Consider the following 24,897-nt stretch of genomic DNA (forward strand, 5'->3'; position numbering starts at 1 on the left):
ATTAAATCGGATTAAGAAATAAACGAAAGGATGTTTAAACGAACCTATATAATTTCATTCAAATATATCCCTATGTTTGAATAAAATAGATGTTATAGAAAAATTATCGTATCTTATCGTTGACAATATAATGTCATTTTTCAGATCATTAAACAATTATTTCGCAGGTTTCAGCATACATAACAAAGCTGTAAAATGTTATTGTTTTATATCTTATCTTATTTAAACGATAAAATAATTAACTGTATACACAAACTTCTCTGTCAAATTATCTGATTTAATGTGAAATAAGCAACAGCAGGATCATACGAATCTATACAATTTATTACAATTTAATATTTATTTTAAATTTTATATTTATTTGTCTTATCGTTTTCGTTATAGCTTAGATACCGTTTTAAATCTACTTCTATCTGGTTATGTTTTATTAAAATTAATAATATGCGTGTTTTTTAATCGTAAATTTCAAATAACTCGTCTGAAGTACACAATATACAGGGTTAGCCATATTCGACGGAAAGATGTTTTTTTTTTTCAATCATGGGAAAGAGATGTTAGATCGAGTAACGACGTTTCCCATGATTGAAAAAAAAAACATCTTTCCGTCGAATATGGCCAACCCTGTATTTCCTTCCATAATGTTTTTGTCATACAATTTAAATGTCAGTTTTAATCAATTATTTTAATCGTGTTTTATCAAAATTAGTAATTCTATCATGTCCTTAATCGTAAATTTCAATTACAATTAAATTTTAGATTCTACAATTTACAAACTAAAAATACGAAAGAATATTATTAATTTTGATAGAAATTGATTGAAAACGATATCTTAGTTGACAAAAATGATATAGAAGAATAGAAAATCTATCAAATATTTTAGATAAGTAATCTGAAATTTATTATTCAAAAAAAGGATAGGATATTAATGTATTAATTATTAATTTTCATAAAACGTGACCAAATAGAAATTGTTTAAAAACGATAATGAAGATATGTGACGAAAATGATAAAGAAATATAGAAAATTTACATCAGATAAATAATCTAAAATTTAAGATTAAAAACGATACTTAAGACGATAAACATGATATAATGTTTATAAGAATCTAATCCAAAAATGTCTCTATAACTATCACATGCTAAAGTATCCAGACAAGCGTACAATTATAGCTCAGCGTTAGAGTATTAAACTATCACTCCATAGGTTCGAATCCCATCGATTCCGATATGCGTTTTCAAAAATTGTAAATTTCCGATGCATAATTGTAATTAATAAATTACATGTGAATATATAAATTAATTTTAGAAAAGAATAATAAAAAAAATAAGAACTATATTTTAATAATTATAAAAGATTTTTTTAAAAATAATGTGAATTTACGATTAAAACGACACAACATTATTAATTATGATAAAACATGACTAAATAGAAATTGATTAAAAACGATAGAGAAATATAAAAAAATCTATCAAATATGTCAGATAAATAACCTGTAAAAAGGGTATGTAAAAATGGCTAAAATTAGCTTTGAATGGATACCTTTAAAATGCAATTGTCATTTTAGAAGTCCGTACATTCATGAAAAAGTTCTTATTTATCCAGGAATGTTTGAGAAATATTCCAAAAATAATAAAATAGGTCGTTTAAATGCTCTGCAAAGAAATTTATTTTGTGTCTAATGAACAATGATAGATTTCGAAATTAATTGTATGTTTTACATTTAACACAAGTTAGATTATGAAATACTATAAGAATACCAGAAAGATCTACAAATATTATATATATATATATATATATATATATATATATATATATATATACAGGATGTTTCATTTTAAAATAATGTAGGAAATAAAACAAATGAGAGTTTGATGCGGTACTTAATGCACAATCATATTCCATGTATATATAAATTATATGTTTGACTGTACATTCGAAAGTTTTGACCACTTCTTGAGGTCATCCTCAGTGAGATCAACGAAGAAAAAAAATTATAATAAAGTTTCCACTCTCCTGTATATCAGACGAGTCCCTACTCAGCTGTGTATTTCCAAATGCTTTACACAAAGTTAAAACCGATGACAAATATAATGGAATAACAGATGCTTACAAGTTGTTAAGAATTAGTCTTTAAATTATTATCAGCTGAAAATTGTGAAGATTCACCTGAAGAATAGGAGTATGAAATAACAATTTAATTACAAATTAAGCAAGTTTTCATATCAATTTTATAAAATTCTTTAACGAGAATTCGATAACATTGTAGCTATGATCTGTATCATCGCCAGAGTCGTTATGATTTAAAAATTACTTGCGAAAATACAAAAGTGAAAAATATAAATAAATAAATAACACTATTTTATATATGTAAGAACAAGATATTTTACTAGGAGCCGTATAAAGTTATCAATTGAGAATTAAAACTTATTTAGAATGTCGACATACATATGATTGAGACATTTAGTGTCTGATTGTAAATTTGTAATATTTTTTGCAGTTTGATAAATAATATTTCGGATGTCAAACGTTTATTTAAATATCTTTCGGTATCGAGAATTTTTACATTCGTTCAATCAAATTCGTGATCGTAATGCAATCTATGATCTGTGATTACTGATTGGGCAGTGGTGTTTCTATTTATGTGATTCCTATGTTCTGCAATTTTGGTTTTAAGTTTTCTGTCTGTTTGTCCTACATAGGTTGCAATCCTTACATGAGATTTACACTATTTCTCTTTGATTCATTTTTTTTCACTACCGCTACAAAATTCACAAAAAAACATTAGAATTTAAAAAATATTGAAAATACCACGAGGAAAGTAAATTTAAATAAACATTTAACGAAATCATTTCGAATCAAAAACCGTTCGATTCCTGTTATCAACAATTTATTTTCATCATGTAAAAATCCAGTTAATAATTAAATTTCCAAAATGTCATATATGACAAAAAAAAATTTACGACTGAGCATTATCTTTACGAAAGCAAACAAAGGAAATATCACGGTAGCCATGAACAATATAGGATATAAACAGAAAATGCATGCAATGTTAAGTGATACCGATACTTATATCATAATCAAGAAAGGTCCATCGAAAGCTTTTACAAATAATTTAAGGGAGTTATTTACGAAATGGAAAAATTGGAACTATATTAACAATACCGATTACAAAAAATTATACAATTCAGATGGCATCCTTCCAAAATGTTATGGCTTACCTAAGGTTCACAAGCCCAATTACTCGTTGAGAATAATCATCCTTCCAATAGCAGTACATTATATTCCTTAGCTTCTTTCCTACATAAAATTATCCATAAGAATATCCCTGAAGCTTCCAGTTATATAAAAAATAGTTTTGAATTAGTGGAAAGGTTATCTGACATTAGAATTGACAATAATTATATCCTGATCTCACTTGATGTCATTTCGCTTTTCACTAATGTTCCGCTTGACTTAGCTACTGAAAGTATTTCTAATAGATGGCAAAACATTTCCAGGGACTGTAACATTCCAAAAGAAGAATTTATCATCGCTCTTAAACTTGTTTTTAATTCAACTTTCTTTACATTTGATGGAAAAATATACAGACAAGCATATGGTCTACTCATGGGATCATCATTGTCTCAAGTGATCGCGAATTTGGTGTTACAGGAAGTGAGGAAATGTTACAATTTACAATTCCATTTTATGTACAATATTGCCACTGCGGTTCCTTCTAACATGACTACTGAAATTCTTAATATTTTTAATTCATTTCATTCGAGACTTCAATTCACAGCAGATTGGCGGAAAAATTTTTTATTTTTTGGACATTACAATTATCAATGACCACACCCTGAAATTTGATTGGTTTCAATCAATTTTTTTAAAGAATTGTTTAAATTTTATGTCTTCACATCCTATTTCACAGAAAAAAGGAAGAAAATTGGAATAATTGATAAGAGCTTTCCTTTTGTCACATCCAAAATTTCATAAGAATATTGTTTTCATCATTGAAACTCTCTCAATAATGACTATCCATTAGACTTCATATTTGATAAATGCGCGAATATCTCTTTGTTATAAAAAAATTTTTAAACAAAATAGTGACAAAAATACTGACGATACAGAAAACTTTTCTTAGATTACGATTCCATATGTTCAGAACATATTGGAAAAATTTAAAAATATAACAAAAAATTGAAATGTTAAGTTAGCTTTTTATGGTCTCATCAAAATGAATAAATTTATTAAAGTCCACAAAGATGTGTTTTCAATTGAATCACAGAAAAATGTAGTGTACCAAATATCATATAAGGATTGCGACCTTGTAGGACAAACGGGTAGAAAACTTAAAACCAGAACTGCAGAACATAGGAATCACATTAATAGGAACATCACAGCCCAATCAACACAGATATATAATCACAGATCATAGATTGCATCACAATCACGAATTTGATTGGACGAATGTAAAAATTCTATTGGGAGTGCATTAATTTTAAAGGATGTTCAAGAGATGGCATAACTAGTACTATCGCATCGGGTCATATTGTTACTACCTTCATGTTTAAAGTACCATCACGTAGCTTTAGTATGTCATTTTACCGAACATTGTTTTTTTTTTAGCATTGAATATGTCCAATTTTGTGCCAACAAAACGCAATTGCAGGAAGTTTAGCTTTTTTGCTTTCATTTGAAGAAAAGTGCTACTGAAACTCAACGAATGTTATCGGAAGCTTATGGTAATTATACTCCATCGATTTCAACATGTGAGTACTGGTTTCGACGCTACGAAAAAGGTGATTTTGACATGGAAGACAAGGAACGTCCAACCGAAAAAGTTTGAAGATGAGGAAGTGAAAGCTTTACTCGATCAAGAGCCGAGTCAAACATAAAAAGAACTTGCAGAATTATTAAATGTCGACGATTTCCAGACGTTTGAAGGCTATTGGAATGATTCAAAAGCAAGAAAATTGGGTGCCGTAACGAGTTGAAGTCGAGGGCTGTCGAAAGGCGCAAAATGATCTGTGAATTGTTGCTTCAAAGACACAGAAAAAAAAAGGAAACGTTAGAAGCTTAACTGCGATGTCCTATCACACTTGCCGTATTCTCCAGATTATTGCTCCTTTATTTCGATTACAACTTATTTCGATGACTCATAGCCTATAAGCAGTGCTTCCATTCTTATGAAGATACCAAAAAATGGGTCGATTCGTAGATAGCCTCAAAAGATGTGTCATTCTTTCGACGTGGAATCCACCTATTACCAGAAAGATGGAAAAAAGTAGTGGCTATGGATGATACTTTGAATAATCAATTTGTAACTATTTTTTCATAATAAAGCCGTATTTTTACAAAAAAAATCCCTTAAAATTAATGCACACTCCCAATAGATACCAAAAGATATTTAAATAAACGTTTAACATCCAAAATGTTATTTATCAAACTGCAAAAAAAAACAGTACAAATTTATAATCAAACACTGAATGTCTCAATCATGCGTATGTTGATGTACTAAATAAGTTTTAATTCTCAATTGTTGATAACTTTACACAGTAGTAATATCTTGTTGTTGCATATATAAAATAGTGTTATTTATTTATTTATGTTTTTCACCTTTGTATTTTCGCAAATAATTTTTAAATCGCAACGACTCTGATACAGATCATAGCTACAATGTTATTTCGTTAAAGAATTTTATAAAATTGACATAAAAATTTGCTTAATTTGTAATTAAATTGTTATTTCACACTTCTGTTCTTCAGGTAAGTCTCCGCAATTTTCAGCTAATAATAATTTAAAGACTAATTCTTAATAATTTATAGGCATCTGTTATTCCATTATATTTGTCACCGGTTTTAAACTTTATGTGAAGCATTTGGAAATACGCAGCTGAGTAGAGGCTCGTCTGATACACAGGAGAGTGGAAACTTTATTATATTTCTTTTTCTTCGTTGATCTCGCTGAGAATGATCCCAAGAAGTGATCGAAACGTTCGAGTGTACAGTCAAACATATAATTTATATATACATGGAATTAACAATTGTGCATTAAGTACCGCACCAAATTCTCATTTGCCTAATTTCCTACATTATTTTAATTTCAACAGTCCAGTCCCATTTTAAATAATAAATTAAGATTTCTTGAAAAATATGGTAGATACGGAAAAATATTTTAAACAAAAGTTGTATGGTTCGAAGAGGGACATAAGTATCATTGATTTGATCTTGAGTAGCGCCAAGGTTAGATCAAGGTCACATCGATTTTTTTTTAACGAAACATCCTATTTTTGATCTAGAAGCAGAATCTAATAGTTGCTCTGTCAAAAGCTTTTCAAAACACTAATAAAATTATTTTTCATTACTTAGTACTTTTCGAGTTATAAGGCTTGAAAGTTACAGTACCGTTGACATTAGCATTACGTAAGATGTCCGACCGACGGCTAAAACCTCTTAAATGCTATTCAGAATCATGTCCTGAATAACTTATCAAGATCAAAGCCATTAGAAGTTGTACTTATTTTCATTTTAACGTAAAAATAAATTTTTAGTGCAAAAATGAAAATAAGAGGAATAATCTCCAATATAATGGAAATTATGTATTTCTTAATACTTACGTTATTATTGCATTTATGTTTTAGTAATTTATCGTTAGAGGTCCAGCAGAGCCAAGTGTTTTTATATGAAAATTTTTTATTTACATTTAAATTTTTTAATTTTTCGCTGTTAATCTCTCATTAAAAATCTTCCATTCCATAAACACATAAATCACAGTGACATTTATAATACTAAAATGTATATTTAAAATTGAAAATATATATAGTGTTATCACAATTTTCATAACTATTCTGTTTTAATAAATTTAATAAAAGTTTTTAAATTTGAAGAAAAATTAATAAAAATTAATAGTAAAGGATAATTATAATGTAATAATAAAATTAATTTGAATTTTACACTGAATAAAAATAAAGTTTACTGTTTATTATTTCTTTTTTATTTTTCATAACGCATGTCTTATAAGTCTAAGCTTATTTGTCTTCAACTTAATTCTAATAGCTCGCACAACTTTCGTAATTTATACGACTCTATAACGAAATCACACACGATAACGTATACACATACTGGTACTTTTATTCTCATGGGAATGTTTCTTATTTTTCATATTCATTTAAATATATTACATCCATGTTTTTAGTATTATGTTATTGTAGGGGAGACCGGGGTCAGTTGAATAATCGAGGCTACATTAAAAACAAAGACACACACGTAAGACACGCGTACATGTGTCTGAGCACGCAGCAGCAACTGTCGCTAAGTCTGCTGTAACATCTTGCGAATACATCTATGATAGAAGTTATGCCACAATTTTAAAAAATCGTACACCTAAGTAAATATTTTTATTCTTAAAGTTTTTGTTTTACAATCGTATATGATTGTCTGAGATATTTGATTTCTACTTAGATAATAAATGTAGTTCTTATTTAATAAAATTCAAAAGATTTTTTTTTTGTTTATGTGTCTTTGTTATCGTATATTATTAATGTTTTTAAAAAATGAACGGATAGACTAACTACTAAATACAGCGTGGTATGAACTGTATGACTCATTTAGTGACGACTCTTATAGTACTCAAAATTTTATTCCTTTAAAAAGATTTTCCTCTGTAGATTTTCCTCTGTAAATGTTATAAGTTTAGTTCCCTCATGTCCAATCTCGAAAACTAGGTTCATTCGACGTGTTTTTACGAAATAAAAAATTTTGCAAAAAGAAGTATTGTTTTGCTCTGTGAAGCGAATGTTTGCGTTTAAAATATATTTTTAGAAAAGTTTTATTAATATATAGCCAAAGATGTAGCTTAAAATACATTAATCTTTATTTTAATAATCTTAGTCGAATTATCCTAGTCCCGGCTAATTGAATCAGATGAAATGCATTAGAAAAATGAATTTTTTTATATTATGTTTCCTCTTATTATTAAAATATTATTAGGTAGCCAAATATATGTAGTAACTGTAGAATTCATTTTTTTAATATTAATTAAGAGATAAATCTCTTAATTTCGTCTGTAAAAACTCGAAACTGAAAAATGAGTCTATTAGCCCCGGTCTCTCCTATAGGAAATTTGCATTTCGCCCTCACTAGATTTAAAACTCGTGTTAGAAATCAAACATATCATGCAATTATTAATATAATCATAAATACATTTACGGAGGAATAGAAACCAGTAATATTCGCTAAATCTCTGAATTGCTTTTCTAAACCACAATGAGCTAGATCGTCGTGATATGCTCTAATATATTTTTAATCATTCAGGAACAATAAAACGCGAATTATCACCTTTATGATATACCAGACCGACACTATTATGATATACCAGACCAACACCTTTACGATATACCGGACCACGAATCAGTTCGAATTTCGGATAATTTCTGAAAATTCTAGTTGTCGGCAATTTCCTTGATCTTAGGATCTAGTAATTGTTTTAATTCAAGCTCTCTCTCAAAAGGCAATGATTCGATTAGAGCATCGGAAATCCTACTGAGAGTGTCAATATGTGCCATCTTTTGACCAGATACCGGTATAAGACTTTAAATCTGTAAAAATAATTCTGTAATCTAAAAGTCCATCTAGCAAATCTGGGATTTAAATGTGCTCTATTTACTGTAAACCAGAACCTGACAATCGGTTATGACAGTAAACTCAAGATTTATAGAATATGAAAGCGCTCAATTACCCTAATCATCCGACATCTCGAAACTAACTTGTAAGAAATTTACTAGATATACATACAGCAGAGATACCAACAGCGTCAGGACTATGTGGCTCAGTGGCAGAACAAAAGTCTACCAATTCATAGGAGAGAACAGGCCTGGGATCGAGATGAGGAGTGCCCTGATATTTTTCTCTGTTGTCGTCAATTGTTTACACTATAGAGTAATGTAATATCTAGTTTCAGCTGAATTCGTGGCTTGGCTAAAATAAGCATTAGGAGCTCACTTTCCTGTGTCTTGTTTTTGGAAAAGAATAGCAGTCAACGCCAATGTATTATACGTCCATATGTAACTCCCGCCAAAGGATTGTACAAGAACTCGGGGTAACAAGTTAACTCTTTTTTTAAGGTTAGAAAAGCCTTTACACAGTCATCATTAAAATCATTAAAATTGAATGATACTGATTTTCGTAATAAATTGTATAAAGGGATGTATAAATTGTATAACGGGATTTTAAAGCATAATCCTTAATAAATTTTCGAAAGAAATTAGTAAGACTAAGACAACGCTGAACTTGAGTAACGTTCGTAGGCTTAGAAAAGTCACTCATAGCCTTTACATGACGTTCACTTAATGTAATTCCTGAAAAGAATATAACTTAAATACTATACTCTAAATTTGAAAAAAATGACATTTTTTATAATTCAATTTATATCACTTCAATAACAAAAGTATCTCTTTCAAAACAGATAAGTTCTCTTCGATAGAAACAGACGGCACCAGAATATTATTTATGTAAATAAGAATCTTGTCTTCACGAATAAGTGGTTGAAAAATTTAAATCATTCTTTTTTTAAACTCAACCGGAGCTTCACAATAACCAAAAGAAAGTTTAAAATATTCAAATTGACCATCCGGGATCTCGAAGGTAAAATATTTAGGTATATGATCTGGATGTACATCAATCTGATAAAAACCGTCTTTAAAATCGAGTAATGTGAAAACTTTCTTATTGCCAGGGCAATCCTCGATCAAAAGAAAGGGATATTTTTGTTTAATAACACGTTCGTTTAATGGATACATAAACGTAAATCTATGTACAAATGCATAAAACCATCCTTTTTCATTACAGGAACAATTCTTGCACACTATGGAGAAATACTAGGCTTAATTATGCCTCTTTGTAAAAGATTATCTGTTATTTGCCAAATCTGATTTCTTTCTGCCTAAATAAAACACCTAGGTAAATAGACATAAGTCGTATTATCTTTAAGAGTGTGTAGCTACCTCGGATAGATCAGGGGAAATTGGAGAAAGCAGATCTTGAGGACCTGAGCTAACGATTCCAATCAAAGAAACCATCTGAGTCACCTGCTGCATAAACTGAATCTGTTGCCTCTGCATTAATTCGTTTTGTTGCTTCAAAAGTTCCGAGAAAAAGCCGAACATCTGATGCATCGAAGAAACAGGAGAATTAGACTCCATAGTAGACGTACAACCCATATGAAGGAATTGATGAAACGTAGACACCTGTATGCCGATCCATTAGTAGATATATGACCAAAATCAATAAGAGGACCATTTCACTTCAGATGCGACATAATTTGATTAATTGAATGATCTCGGGAAGAAACAGGAACAAGTCCATAGCTACGCTTCTTTCTTGAGATTTTCTATGGAAATTTTGTCCACAAGTGACTTCGATTCATGATTATAAATGGTACGACGACGCAAAAGGATCAAACTACTTCGAATCGTCAATATTAATTAAAATTGTTAAATTGCTGACCTTTAAGCGAACCTTCCTTCTTGAAATCGTGCAATGTTGGATTTTTGCCGTAAATCCAAGTCAAGACTGTCAGACAAATGATATAAAACGATGTAAAAGCATTGGATTTAGTTACTCCATTAACGACTCCAAAGGCAGATCGCAAATCTCAAGGGGATGGACGCGCGTATCGTATTCGGCTATTTTTAAACGTTAATATCTCGTTAATTATTGCGAGCATTGCAAAATAGTAGATGACTTTTCTACTCAGTTTAGTTCACTCTACCTGCTCGGGACGAGTGGGACCATATATTCATGCCACCCTGTATATTAGCAATATTCTCAAATATTTTATGTTAAATGTCATGACAAACAAACTAAATGCTATAAATTGGCAGTTGCAATAGATTATTTTATATAGATATAGAAACTTGCTTTCAATTCTATTACCAAATATTTTGTAAGTATGCAATTACCTATTATAAACACTCCATTAATACAGTAGTGCCTGGTTCTACAGAATTTCCCATCGTACAAGTATTTTTTTGTAGAAATCTTTGTTACGAATTTAACTTTGTGTGCATACGTAAAAATAATATTATTTTTCTAGCCTATATATATCGCGATAATGTTTATTGTGAAAGAGCATGTAAGAGTTAGATTTAATATCTTTATAACGTAAAAATTAAATGCATGAATCTCTATAAAGTATACCTGTATACAATATTAGTAAGGTGCATTCAGATGCAAGCATCAAGCAGCGGAAGTAGCAACCAATTAGCGAGGCGATGCGGATAGTGGCATAAAGAATATTTTTTGCCCATATCGCATCACCGATTGGTTGCTGGCTCATACACACTGTTTGACATTTGATGTTTGTATCTGAATTCACTTTTAAACCATAGTAAAGAATAGTGATAGCAATAGAAATAACAAATTTCAATGTATCAAAAACTGTACATTCCGAACTGTATTCAGTTCTGGTGAGTTGAAAGCTGTGGAAGTGATTCACTGTTGCGATTGCTCACTATCAATCACAGCGATTTCTGCGTGGTTTTTATTTTTTTCTAGCATAATTGGTTTGTGTACAATTGGCTCATGTGCATTTGACCACTCGAAAGCTGTTATTTCTTATTTTTATCGCTATTGCTTCGCATTATATCTGAAGCTTTAAAGTAAATGACATTTTAATATTTGACTACCCCGTAACTATTAATATTACAATTTATAATTAAATAAAAAGAAATCTTATATTAGGTTGAAAACGAATCTTAGTGCTTAAATATTTTTTTGTGAATTTACATAATTTTTTTAGTCTTGAAATGCATTCATAGGATTTCCTTTCATTTAATTATTAGGTGTTGGAATTAATTCGTAGCGTTTTTTAATGAAAGAATGTTATTTATTTCACATGAGCATTAAAAAATACATTAATGAAAGTACTTCCCATCACTTGTAAAACGCTACGAATTAATTCCAACACCTAATAGATTTATTCTCTTCGATCTAAAATTCATGTCATACAATTTATGTTTGTTGTAGACCATAAGAAAAGTCGAAAATGTAATAGATAATTTCTTAAAAGACATGAAGAGAAAGAACGCTGAGAAAACACATACAAAGAGCGAGAAAAGAACCGAGAAAAAAGATATAACGAGAGAAAAGAAGAAACTAAAAAAAGACATGATGATAGCATGAAAATACAGCAATCTTTAGTTAATATTACAAAAATGGGTTGACAAATAGAAATAATCAGAAGAAATATAGGATAAGAGATTGTAATACTATCATTACAATGCTATTAGTTTTAAACGCGTGAATTGAAATACATTATTTTTTATTATCAAAGAGTATTAGAATAAATGTTATTAAATATTAATCATATTGGGAGTACAAATTAGTTCGGTCCGTTTTCTAAAAGATAGCTCCGGCTGTTGTGAATGATGATTCATAGTGACAACTGATTTTGGCATTTTCAGAGAGATTAGACATCTGCTAATAATATTCAGTTTATATCGCTTTGAGTTTCATACAAAAATCTTGATTTTTACTGTGTTTGAAATGTCGAATTTTGTGTTAATCAAGCAGCATTTGCAGGAGGTTCTAATTTTCTGTTTTAATTGGAAGAAAAGTGCAGCTGAAACCCATTGAATTGCTTGTCGAAGTTTATGGTGACATTGATCCAACTGATAAATCATGTAGGGAATGGTTTCGACGTTTCAAGGATGGAGATTTCAGCTCTGGACAGCCAAAAAAATTCGAAGACAAAGAATTAGAGGCATTACTCGAAGAAGATCAGAGTTAAACGCAAGAGGAGCTTGCAGAATCATTGGGAGTAACTCAACAAGCCGTTTCTGCACGATTGAGAGCCATGGGAATAATTCAAAAACAAGGAAATTGGGTGCCTTATGAACTGAAACTGAGAAACGTTGAAAGGCGATTTTTCACTTGCGAACAGCTGATTCAAAGACAACAAAGAAAAGGTTTTTTGCATCGGATTGTGACTGAAGATGAGAAGTGGATATTCTATGACAACCTCAAGAAGAAAAAATACTACGCTAAGCCCGGTCAATTGTTGCCATCGACCTCAACATCAAAGCCGGACATTCATGGTTCGAAGATCATGCTCTGTATCTAGTGGGACCAAAAGGGTGTTGTTTACTATGAGCTGCTGAAACCTGGCGATACCATTACGGGCGATCGGTATCGGCTACAATTGATTCGTTTGAGCCGTGTATTGCGAGAAAAACGGCCGGAATACGAGCAAAGACATGAAAGTTATTTTTCTTCAATAACGCTCGGCCTCATGTCGCAAAAGTCGTAAAAAAATATTTGGAAATGCTCAAATGGGATGTTTTATCGCACCCGCTGTATTTTCCGGACATTGCTCCTTCTGATTTCTGGTTGTTCCGAAGGATGCAGCACGATTTGGCAAGTCACTGGTTCACTTCTTTCGCAGAAATCGAAAATTGGCTTCAAAATTGGATCGCTTCCAAAGACGAATCATTTTTTCAAGATGGAATTCGAAAATTGCCTGAGAGATGGGAAAAAGTAGTAGTCAACGATGGACAATACTTTAATTAATCTGTTCATTCATTTTGTTTTGAAATAAATGCATTTTTGAACACAAAAAAACGGACCGAACTAATTTGTACTCCCAACATAAAGAAAAAAACTGAAATATATATATATATATATATATATACACAGTGCGACAAATATGTTCCCGGACACGAACCACATCTCAGCAACCAGTGGCGACATCTGTGCGTTCAAACATGCATTTTAAAGGTTGAACATTTTGCTATCATCTGTCAAAGTTTCATTCATTTTGACATATAACGAATAAGATATGATAGTTCATGTTAAACAAGATTTTGGTCGAGGTAGAAATTTTAATATGGAACAAAGAGCAGTGATTAAATTTAACGCAAAACTTGGTAAAAGTGCATCAAAAACATTCCGATCGATGCAACAAGTTTACGGCAGTGAATGTCTAGGTCGTACAGCTGTTTTTGAGTGGCATAAGCGTTTTTTGGAAGGCAGAGACCCTTGAAGATGACAAAAAATCAGGACGGCCAATTTTGGTTCGAACATCCGAAATGATCGAAAAAGTACGTGATTTTGTTGCAAACGCAATGCATCACTAAAAATGATGGAGGAGACTTTAAATATCAGTAGAGAAATGATTCGAACCATATTACATGAAGATTTGAGTAAAACGAAGGTTTGTGCGAAGTTTGTTCCACACACATTAAGAAGCGATCAAAAATCAGCGAGACATCGTTGCAGCCGCAGAAAATAATCCAAACTTCCTAAAATCAATTGTTACGGATGATGAAACATGGTGCTTTCAATATGATCCAGAAACTAAGCGTCAAAGTGCGGAATGGAAGTCAAAAAATTCACCACAAGCAAAAAAAGTACGAAAAGTTCAAAAATCAAGACAATGCTCATCATATTCTTTGATAGCAAAGGTATTATCCACAAAGAGTTTGTTCCAACTGGCTAAACAATTACTGGTGCATATATTATCTCGAAGTTTTAAAGCGATGGGTAGAATTTATCGTATTCGCCCCGAATATCGTGATCCAGAAGATTGATCTTTGTTGCATGATAATGCACCGAGTCACACTTCATTGATTGTCCGTCAATGTTTGGCTCGAAATCGTGTCTCTGTGTTAAACCATCCACCGTATTCACCTGATTTGGCCCCCTGCGACTTCTCATTATTCCCAAAATTGAAATTGAAATTGAAAGGACGCTTTTTTTATGACATTCCGACCATCCAATCAGCTTCTACGCAGGCACTAGAGGCAATTCCGCAAACTGAGCTAGAACATGCATTTGAATCACTATTGAATCGCTGTAACAAGTGTATTGAAGCCAGAGGAGAATATTTTGAATAATAAAACCAAAAAATATGCATATTTGTTGTTTCAATTATGATTTCAGGCCCTGTCCGGGAACATATTTGTCGCACTGTGTGTGTATATATATATATTATATATATAACAATATAGAAATACACAGCAATAAAAATTTGTGATATTGTGATGTAAAAATAAACGTATTTTAAACAAATTTGTGTATTTAAACAATTTATTTACAATACAATATTTAATTTAATTTACAATTTTCATCGGTGTTAAAGTGTTCATAATTACTATTCTTTTTTCATTTCCCATTACAGCTATATCACCACGATTAATTGGTCCGATTTCCTCATTTATAACGCATACTGTAATTGGCATTACGTCATTTTTCAAAATACAAATATTATGTAGAACATAGCATGCAATGATGAACTTCAGTACCTTCTTTACATCTTAAAGGCAGACAATCCAATAAAATTCTGAATCGTATTTTCAGTAACTCAATAACTCATTCTATTTCCATTCTGGTAGCCGAATAACAATAATTATTATAAAATTTTATTGTCTGAGTGAAAGACGTCCGTGGTTTCTAAATGGTACCATCACATGATGATGAATACCATAAGTAGTATCGCCAATAATGTGGGAGTTATTTGGAAAATAAACATTTAGTATGTTCAAAAAATGTGCCACTATGCACTAGAGAATTTCTAGCATCATGTACGGAGCCTACTTGTCCTGTGTAGCAGTGTGTGAAAAGGCCACAGAGAATCACATACAACTTGTACATTTATAGATGAAAATTCTTTTCGATTGATGTACGAAGCATCCTCTACTGGTGCTCGGATTTTAATATGCGTCCCATCAATAGCGCCTATTACATTTGGAAAGCCACATTTTGTTTTAAATTGTTCAATTACTTGTATGGCAGTATCGCCTTGCGGTCATTTGATGAAACGAGGTGCGATGCAATGAAGAACAAGTGAACTTGCCTCAAAGCTCGAACAGCAGTGGCTTTACCGATTCCAAATTTTACACATACCAATCTAAAATACGTACATCACATAATGTAAATACAATTGCCAAAAACCTAATGAATTGCAGTAGCAGTTATATATGAATCTAATAAAAAATATATAATTAAGTATACATCTATAGGAATCAGAAGTTGCCATAAACCAAATCGCAATAAGTAATTGTTTCTCTGCAGAAATTTGTTTTCGATCACTCATTGCTTATAATCCTTTGCCAACTAAAGATAATATCTATCCATCTAAAAAGTTTCGGGGAATATTCTAAAATATAAATGATATTATAAATAGTATATATAACAATTAACAATTTAAATATGAAAATGGAGATAAGATATTTCATACATATGCTGTACTCACCGAAAGTGTTCTTTAAACACCAGTCTGGAGTAATTAGGAATTACGCGTTCGACATAATTTTTACAGGAACGATAACTTCTCCGCGTGTTGTATTTAACTTAAGAAAGCTATATAATATAAGACATCTTTATAGATATAAGATATCTTTCAAGGAATATCTTCATTATCATCATTGCTATCACTAGATTCGCTATCAATATTGTCATCATTTTTCATCATTATTATCAAAGAACTTATTGTCGAAATTATTTCCATTGTTGTCACGGCGTCCACGTTAATGTGCCTCGTGTATCGGTTAAGGCGCATTAAGAACCGTTCCAATTTAATGCGTGCGAAGACTCGCATCATGCGTATCGATAAAACGGAACGATTTCAATGCGCTTTGCATTACTCATGCAGTCCATGAACTTAATGCGCGATTCGGAACGCATCCCATTTCTTTCTAACAGATAAAAAGGAGGAGAAAATATTGGAAGTCGAAAAAGCATTAGGATGTATGATAACGAGGAACATTTGTTAAAAGTTGAACTGTGTTCAGGAATTGCAGAGGATGAGTGGGAAATATTGTGAAATGTATGTTGTATCGAATGATTAATACTATTAGGTGTCTTCCTCATCAACATAATTAGTAACGTCCTTGATATTCTTGACTGGTTTAATATTGAAACATTTAATTGATTTAATGTTCTTATGATTACGTGTTTCTTGTTTTTTTGTTAACCATTTTGTTATCTATTCTTTTATTTTTTCTAATATAAAATAAAAAACAAGATTTTTCTTGTGTGTTTAGGAATTCATCGCAAATCGTTTCAGGTAGATAATGAGATAGATCATTAATAAGATAGAAAAGATGCATTCTATTATATTGATTCTTTCTTTCTATACATGTCATTAAGTTCAGTTTTTACAATGTTGTTGACAAAGGATTCTTTATAACATAAGAATTTTTGAGCCATAATATGATGATAAAAATTGATATTAAAGTTACTCATTTTGTACAGATGTTGAGGTATCTTCTTTCTCAAACAATGATTTAAGAATTTAATGTTACATTATTTTTAAACATATGTAATGTCTTAATATTTATTTATTCTAGATTAGAAACTTATATTGTAATTTATAGAAATTATCATGTATTTAATTTTTACGTTATATAAAGACATTAAATCTAACTCTTACATGTCCTTTCACAACAAACATTATCGTGTATTATTAACAAGAATTCTTTATACTTTTCGATTTCTATATATGTCGAATATAGAACATCTTGAAAATTTAATTGTAATGAATTATAAATTAATTATAAGAAAAGTTTAATTGCAAATAAAAATCTAATTAATAAAAATCCGAGTATTTTAGAACTCTTGACATTGAGTATTATTTTAATCATTTGTCGATTATTCAATGGCATGTTTCTTAATTCATCAATTAAGGGGATCCTAAAGATGAATAGTCATATTGAAAATAACATTTACATACAGACGATTTATGTGTTAGTGGTACATCATTACATCAATATCTCACTCATTACACATAAATTTTCGTAACAAATACATTTTAATTACACATCTAAGTTCAATTAAGAACTCCACACTGTTTTTTCCACACTGTTTGCAAACTACTAGTCTATGGATTACTATTTCGTAAGTATAGACTGCACAGCTTTTATGTGAAGCAAATGTCACGACGTGACAACTCTGGAGCGCCATATTGAACTAAGAAATAGTAAAGATCTCAATTTCGAAATTTTTTGTCATTCTCCGTATAGACTTCATTTCACAGATACATATTAATACTTATATCCTGAAAAAGGATTTTTAAATTAGTAAGAGAGGAAAAAAGTAATTGTTAATACAAAAATTATGATTTAGTCGGTAATACGACTTTAAGATCCCCTTAATTAATCGCATTATGCAGTTTTTGCAAGAGTTCACACATAATGCAATTGATTAATCAATGAATTAAAAAACTCTCCTTAATTTTATTGTAAAAAATATTGCCTTAGCCAAGATTCAAATCCAGATAGATATAATCGACAGATTCAAATCCAGATAGATATTATCGACAGATATTAGTTCCATTTTGCCGCCTGTACACCAGCAAGGGCATCACAAATGATGCCCTCTATAAGAAGAGAGATAGCAGACCCTGGTACAGTATAGCATACTAACAAAAACAATACATTTTCAGTACTGGCAGTCAACTGTGATAGTAATACACGAATATGACTTAGGTTTTACGATGAGCTTACGATCATCATAAGGAGCTTATGATGTCTAGTCACTATGATGTTCAAAACAGCAGTCACACGGCGCGCGCGCGTTTAACGTCAATAGTTATAATATCCATGTTATAACTCCAGCGTAAATCGGACCGTCCAAACGTGATAACTTATTAAATTGCATTACTATTCTGGTTCTGCTCGTGAATGCATTTCAAGACTAAAAAAGATTTCGGCGCGCAATTTGCAGAATCAAATATGTATTTAAATTTACACGCATATTATATGCGTTAACCGCATATAAAATTTCTCTTCCTTAATTAGATTTATTCTCATCGGTCTAAATTGTGGTATGCAATATTATAATATGTAATGCAATATTATAATGTGTAATGCAATATTAACATACATAAAAATTTCATGTAAACGGAATTTTTAAATACACGGCAATCTTGCTTAAAAGTAGGACTCGCTCAATGTAATTACTTGAATAAAATACTAATGGTAGTATTTTAAATATTTTACTATAGTGATACGGTGACAAATACGATAACACAACAGGAAACTCAGCGTATGATATCACTATGGAATTCCTATACTGTAAGTTTTATCATGTTGCATGAAAAGTTTCATGCGCATTATTTCCTCTTTTTCTCTCAGTAACAACTTTTATCTATAAATATATAACAAAAATATATACAGTATTTTATAATTACCATGTTTTATCATATTTTATACACAACAAAACTGTATGACTCATCTTCCATTTTCGAATTCAAAAATATTTACGTTTTTACTCGTTTAAATATATAATAATTATATTAATGTTTGAGATCGGTAATTCGAAAGAAAAGCAAGCGATTTTTCGTTCTTTGTTCTTTTTAAAACAATTCGTTACACGCAAACAAGTTGTCGTTACCGGCAACGGACAATCGAAAGTTCTAGAACAATTCAATTCGCGCACGCGAGCGCCGCGCTCCGACGAATACGTCACGCGCTGTCACCAATCCCACGCACGGATTTTCTGTCGCGCATGGCTGTTACGTTGAACGTCGTAAGAGAAGAATCCAAAGCGCCAATCAATTTTGTACACCTAATGCCACGTAATAATTACGATTGTGGCAAAATTTTATTGGATTTTTTCCAAGAAGAAAGCCCAGACCGAAAGCAATAAATGCTTCGATCTCGCCGGCCTCCTGCTTAGAGTCCTTAGTTCTTAGAGTCCTTAGTTCTTAGAGTCTAAAAGTTCTTAGAGTTCTTAGAGTCATAATCTCGCTTCGTAAAATCGCCGTGCTAACCGCTTAGTGAAACCGCTATAAAACGAATCTTTCGAGAAGTGCCGAGAAAATCGCCGAGATTTTCCATTACCGCGATTCCAAAATATCATTTGGAAAAGGTGACCGCATTTAATATTCTGTTAATCTAATATTTAATTAATTATATTTTTTGACTTTGTAACTGAGCATATTAAAGAAAATTCTTTTGTTAAATTACAAAGAAACGGAGTTCTCTTTACTGTCGTGCATCATATCAACCTTGTGCCGTTTTCTCACTCGAATCTTTCCGCGCGGTGCGCTCTCGCACAATTAATAATGTATAATTTAAAAAATTTGCTTTAACAAAAACCGGTTTTCCAAAAATAGAGATCCAAAAAGTCATCCCTACTCTGATACTGGCTTTGGCTTTATAATATCAACTCTTTCTTCTTTGAATGCCAGACATTCTCCTGCCGAGTTTCTTCAAGTCTAATTTATGTTTGTAACATTGTTTGTCGATTCCTTCAATTTACATGTTCAAATGCATTATCATGTCATAAAATCAATACAGAAATGATATTAATCGATATCCGCAATATGTGGAGGAAAAAATTAAGAGTCAATAGTGTCATTATAATAGTTCGATGGTACTTCGAAGCATAAACTTATAGGATAGACCTAGCATCCATATACTTTTTTATAGATTTGGCAGAACGATGCGAGAGACAAAATATCGGGGCAACTCATTCTTCTCTTGACATTTATATCACTGAAAAAAATATAATAAGATATAAAATAAGGATAATACTCAAGAATTCTATCTTCCTCATCGATTTTGATGAAATTAAAGCAGAAAATATTTATTCCAGCCTAACTTATACATTTTCATGCTCTATGCCATTGATGTAACAGATTTCCTAATTTAAACAGTCAATTTCAACGATTAATATCTCGGTCTACGGAACAAAGCGTCACTTTATTTTGCTAGATTCGTTCATTTCGTGCAAAAACGCATCGAATGAGTCTAATTTCGTCAAAATCAGTGAGAAAGGTAGAATTCTTGAGTATTATCAAAATTCACTATCAAGATGCTCAGAGAAGGTTGCCTCGATATTTTGCCTCTCGCACCATTCTGCAAAACCCAGGTATATAGCTAATATTGAGTCTATTTTATATGTTTATGGTATGCTTCAAAGATATTGAAACCGCGACTGTCATAAATAAGCAAATGGTAGTGTTGATACTGACATTATGATCATTGCAAAACTTGCAAAAAAAAAGAAACATAGAAAAGTACAAATATTCTTAGAACATACTACCATAATATTGCAATTTGAATAATTAAGAAATAGTAATATAAATTATAAAATAATCAAATAAGAGTCATCCTATAGAATCATCTCAGAACTACCGCCATACACAATAAAAATAATTTGATTATAACACCACTGAGACAGAATAAGGTTGAATTAAATTTCAAAATCATTTCTTCATTGCTTTCATTCAATCTATCTTAAATGCTTTAATAAAGCATTTAAATAATAAAATCTTGGAACAATATGTATATTGCAGTATGGATATAAGAATCTAAATCACTCTAAATTTTTCTAAATATAATAATGACAGTTTTATTAGACAATAATCTACTCAAATAACCAAGTCTGTCAGGATCATGTACTTCCATATATGGGGGGGGGGGGGAGGTTGGTCACGGAGGTAATTTTTGTACAAGAGCTAGATAATTCAGCAGTAATCCAAACGAAATTTTGGGTAATCCAAGGTAATTTTTGATAAATCTAAATAATTTTTAGCGTTCTCAAGTAATCTTGGGTAATCTAATAGGAAATCCTCAGTAATCTAAAGGTGATACTAATAATTTCTAGGTAATTCTAAGTATTCTTAGAGTAATCTCAGATAATCTGAGATAATCTAAAGTAATTTTCGAATTTTTAAATTAATAAATGTCATTGAAGAGCATTTTGTATCTTTTTACAATAATATATAATATATTTTCAATCGATTTTTAACGTAAAAAAATTATGTTTATATAAAAAAATTGCTTTTTTACAATATAATCTAAGAATCATTAGGTTTTTGTGTACCACATCTTGTAATGCTTTCTCAGATTGCGAATACACGAGCGTTTAAAAATTACAAAATGCACTCTTATCTACAACTTTTGGTAAATCATCGTCATTCAAATAAAAAAAAAATTATTTAGCAAGATATTCTTTAATGACGATTAAATCGGCAGAAGATACGATCCTAGCATATAATATAGAGACATTTCTGAGTCAAAGTATCCACATAGCAAAGCCGCTGAGCCTAAACGGTAGTGGAGACAGTAGACGTCACCGCAAGAATCATCCCAAAATGCATCTCTAGTGCCGAGCACTGTTTTAACAATTCGATCAAATAAATTTTAGCAAAATTTGAAATTTAACATTAATAATAAGAAGTGATATCGTTTAATAAAAAGTCTATGTTACTATTGATTTTTTTAAATATTTTTTATTTTATAAAATATTCATTAATATTTATATTCAATTGAATATTGTTTTCAATAAATAATAACAATTCAAATTAAATAAATTAACAATATAATATAGGGCTAAGAACCAGGATATTATATAATATTCTTGAGGCTTCCACGGGTGCTTTCTGAATATGAAGATTATGTGTTTTGCGGGTTTCCTCCGTGTCCAGATCCATTCTTGGAATGCCAACGTTTCGTGAATCTTGCAGTCCACTTCATCGGGGCGAGGAACAGTTTGATACTGAGCTGTTCCTGGGCCGTTCCTTTCTATATTACGCTTGTTGAAGTGGTGGGGCAAGGAAGAGAATTATGGGTGGGGGATGGAGATATGAGGGAAATTGGTTATTCTTCAATAATCGGTAGAATGGTTTTCCATATCTTATTTATGTTGTAGCTATTATCTCTAAGATTGTTTGTCTTTAGATTGTTAGGGTTTCCTGGAAAGTATGATGTTGGCTATTGTGATCCTTTTGTCAAACAGGATGTCCTGTTTCGATGTTGTGTTTTGATAATGCTGACTGCGTGACGTGTTTTAGAAAGAAAGTATAGAGAAGCCATAGAGATACAAAAACACCTTAACAATCTAAATACAAATAATGGCTACAACATAAATAATAAAATATGGAAAACCATTCTCCCGGTTATTGAAGGTTGACTAATTTTCTCCACCTCTCCATCCCCACCCACAATTCTCTTCCTTCCCTCATTCCAATAGTAGCGTAATATAAAAAGGAATGACCCAGAGGAACAGCTCAGTATTAAGCTGCTCCTCGCCCTGAAGTGATGACTGCAAGGTTCACGAAACGTTGGCATTCCAAGACTGGATTTGCAAATACCATGAGGAAACCCATAATCAAAACGCATAATCTTCATATTATATGTAATAATATTATAAATAATTTAAAAATTCGTTTCGACGCCCTATCAGGGCGTCATTTTCAATGTTCAATAATAAATTAAAAAAGTCATCGGTAACAACGCATGATGTTAAACCATTAAATTATGATAAGCACATATTTCACATATTGGTAAATGGAATAATTGTAGGTAAAGGCATAGGTAAAGCAGCATGATCATCGGAACTTGATGTTAGTCGAATACAAACGTCACTTAATAATCGCATGTGGCATAATCACGATGAACTTCTTATAAATGTTACACCAGATTGATACAGTGAATTAAATATAGAATAGATGTAAAAACGCTTCACGTTCCTTTTAATTATAATTAATAAAAATATTGCATCATCAATAACATAATATCATAATTAATGATGTCAATAATTATTGTAACATTATACCACTATATTATACATTACATAAATCGAAAGTCAATTATTAAAAGTTACACAAAAACTAACAAGTAAATACCTGCAGATTAATGTTAGATCGTCCAAATTAATTAAAAATTTGAGTACAATATATAATTATATAATTCAGAGATATCAAACTTAATATTGTAGAAGTACTCTGAGATGTAATGCTAGAACATTCGATCATTGAAAAGATCCTGCCATCTAACAAGGGAAGCGGTACTGGAAATGACGTAGGAAGGGGAATTCAACGATGTAGGAAGGGATTGTAAGAGGAGTAGATATACGTTAGGTAGAGGATCAGTATCTGTTTATCTATACTTTCGTTTTTTAATGTGGACCATTTCAAAAATAATTCTTTTTTTATAGCAAGACTCGTTGTCTAAAATTTCGACATCTTCCAATTAAATTCATGATTAGTACGATGGTCAGAAATTACTGATAGAGACCCTGTTCTCTTGTTAATATCAGATCGATATTCTTTTTATTCTAGTTTGTAATCTTCTTTTTGTTCTGATCAATATAACTAGTCTTACAATCCAAACATTCAATTTTATAAACAACATCCTATTTTAAGGAATGATCTGTATATATATATATATATATATATATATATATATATAAAATATGTATAATATATATATATATACATAATATATATATATATAATATCGATCCTTACCTTTGTGTATAAATTTCTTTAGAATGTTCGGTATAGTGAATGCTGTTTTAAGATGTATGCCAAGAGCTATAGCTCTTAGAAAAGCTCATAAAGCTCTCAGAAATGGATTTTACAAACGAGATAATGAAATTTTTTATTTTTATTCAGCAATCTTGTCTTAAGGTGGAGATAGCAATGAAATTTAAGTCTTTGTCTAATTGCGGAAAAAATAAAAGAAAATGGGTAACCATTATTTAAAAAGATGCTTATAGTATTTTCAAAATTTTTCTGATGATATTGCAAATGGAAAAGGATTCTGTCTACCATACCATATATTATACCTTTTTTAATGACAAATAGAATAGTTGAATAAAAGCTGAGATACTTATCTAATGACGTTGGCTTTGAAAATCGGTCAAAAATGATGAAATGATTATGTAACTGACATCCAAAAAATTGAGTTTATTGTCGTTACTAATCTCGATTGTGAATTGCAACCTTTCATGCATGGAATTAAAAGTGTCTAAGATGCAATTTAATTGTGACTGCTAATGTCATTCACATATCTGTAATATAAAGGCAATTGTAACGATAACTTCTCCAAAACCTGCTCTTCTAAATCTTGCAAAACTATGTTTGCTATAATAGGAGATAAAGGCGAATATCCCATCAGCGTGTCAT

At 30.9% G+C, this 24,897-nt stretch overlaps 1 long non-coding RNA gene across 1 annotated transcript in view; it reads right to left on the minus strand.

The window, feature by feature from the left end:
- LOC147908398 (uncharacterized) overlaps positions 1-24,897 on the minus strand; it is a 62,572-nt gene that overhangs the window by 26,797 nt on the left and 10,878 nt on the right. The gene's annotated exons all lie outside the window — the stretch shown is intronic.

This window comes from Acromyrmex echinatior, chromosome 10 (assembly GCF_024713525.1).
Source record: "Acromyrmex echinatior isolate Ae372 chromosome 10, ASM2471352v2, whole genome shotgun sequence".
In the NCBI taxonomy this organism is placed as follows: Eukaryota; Metazoa; Arthropoda; class Insecta; order Hymenoptera; family Formicidae; genus Acromyrmex; species Acromyrmex echinatior.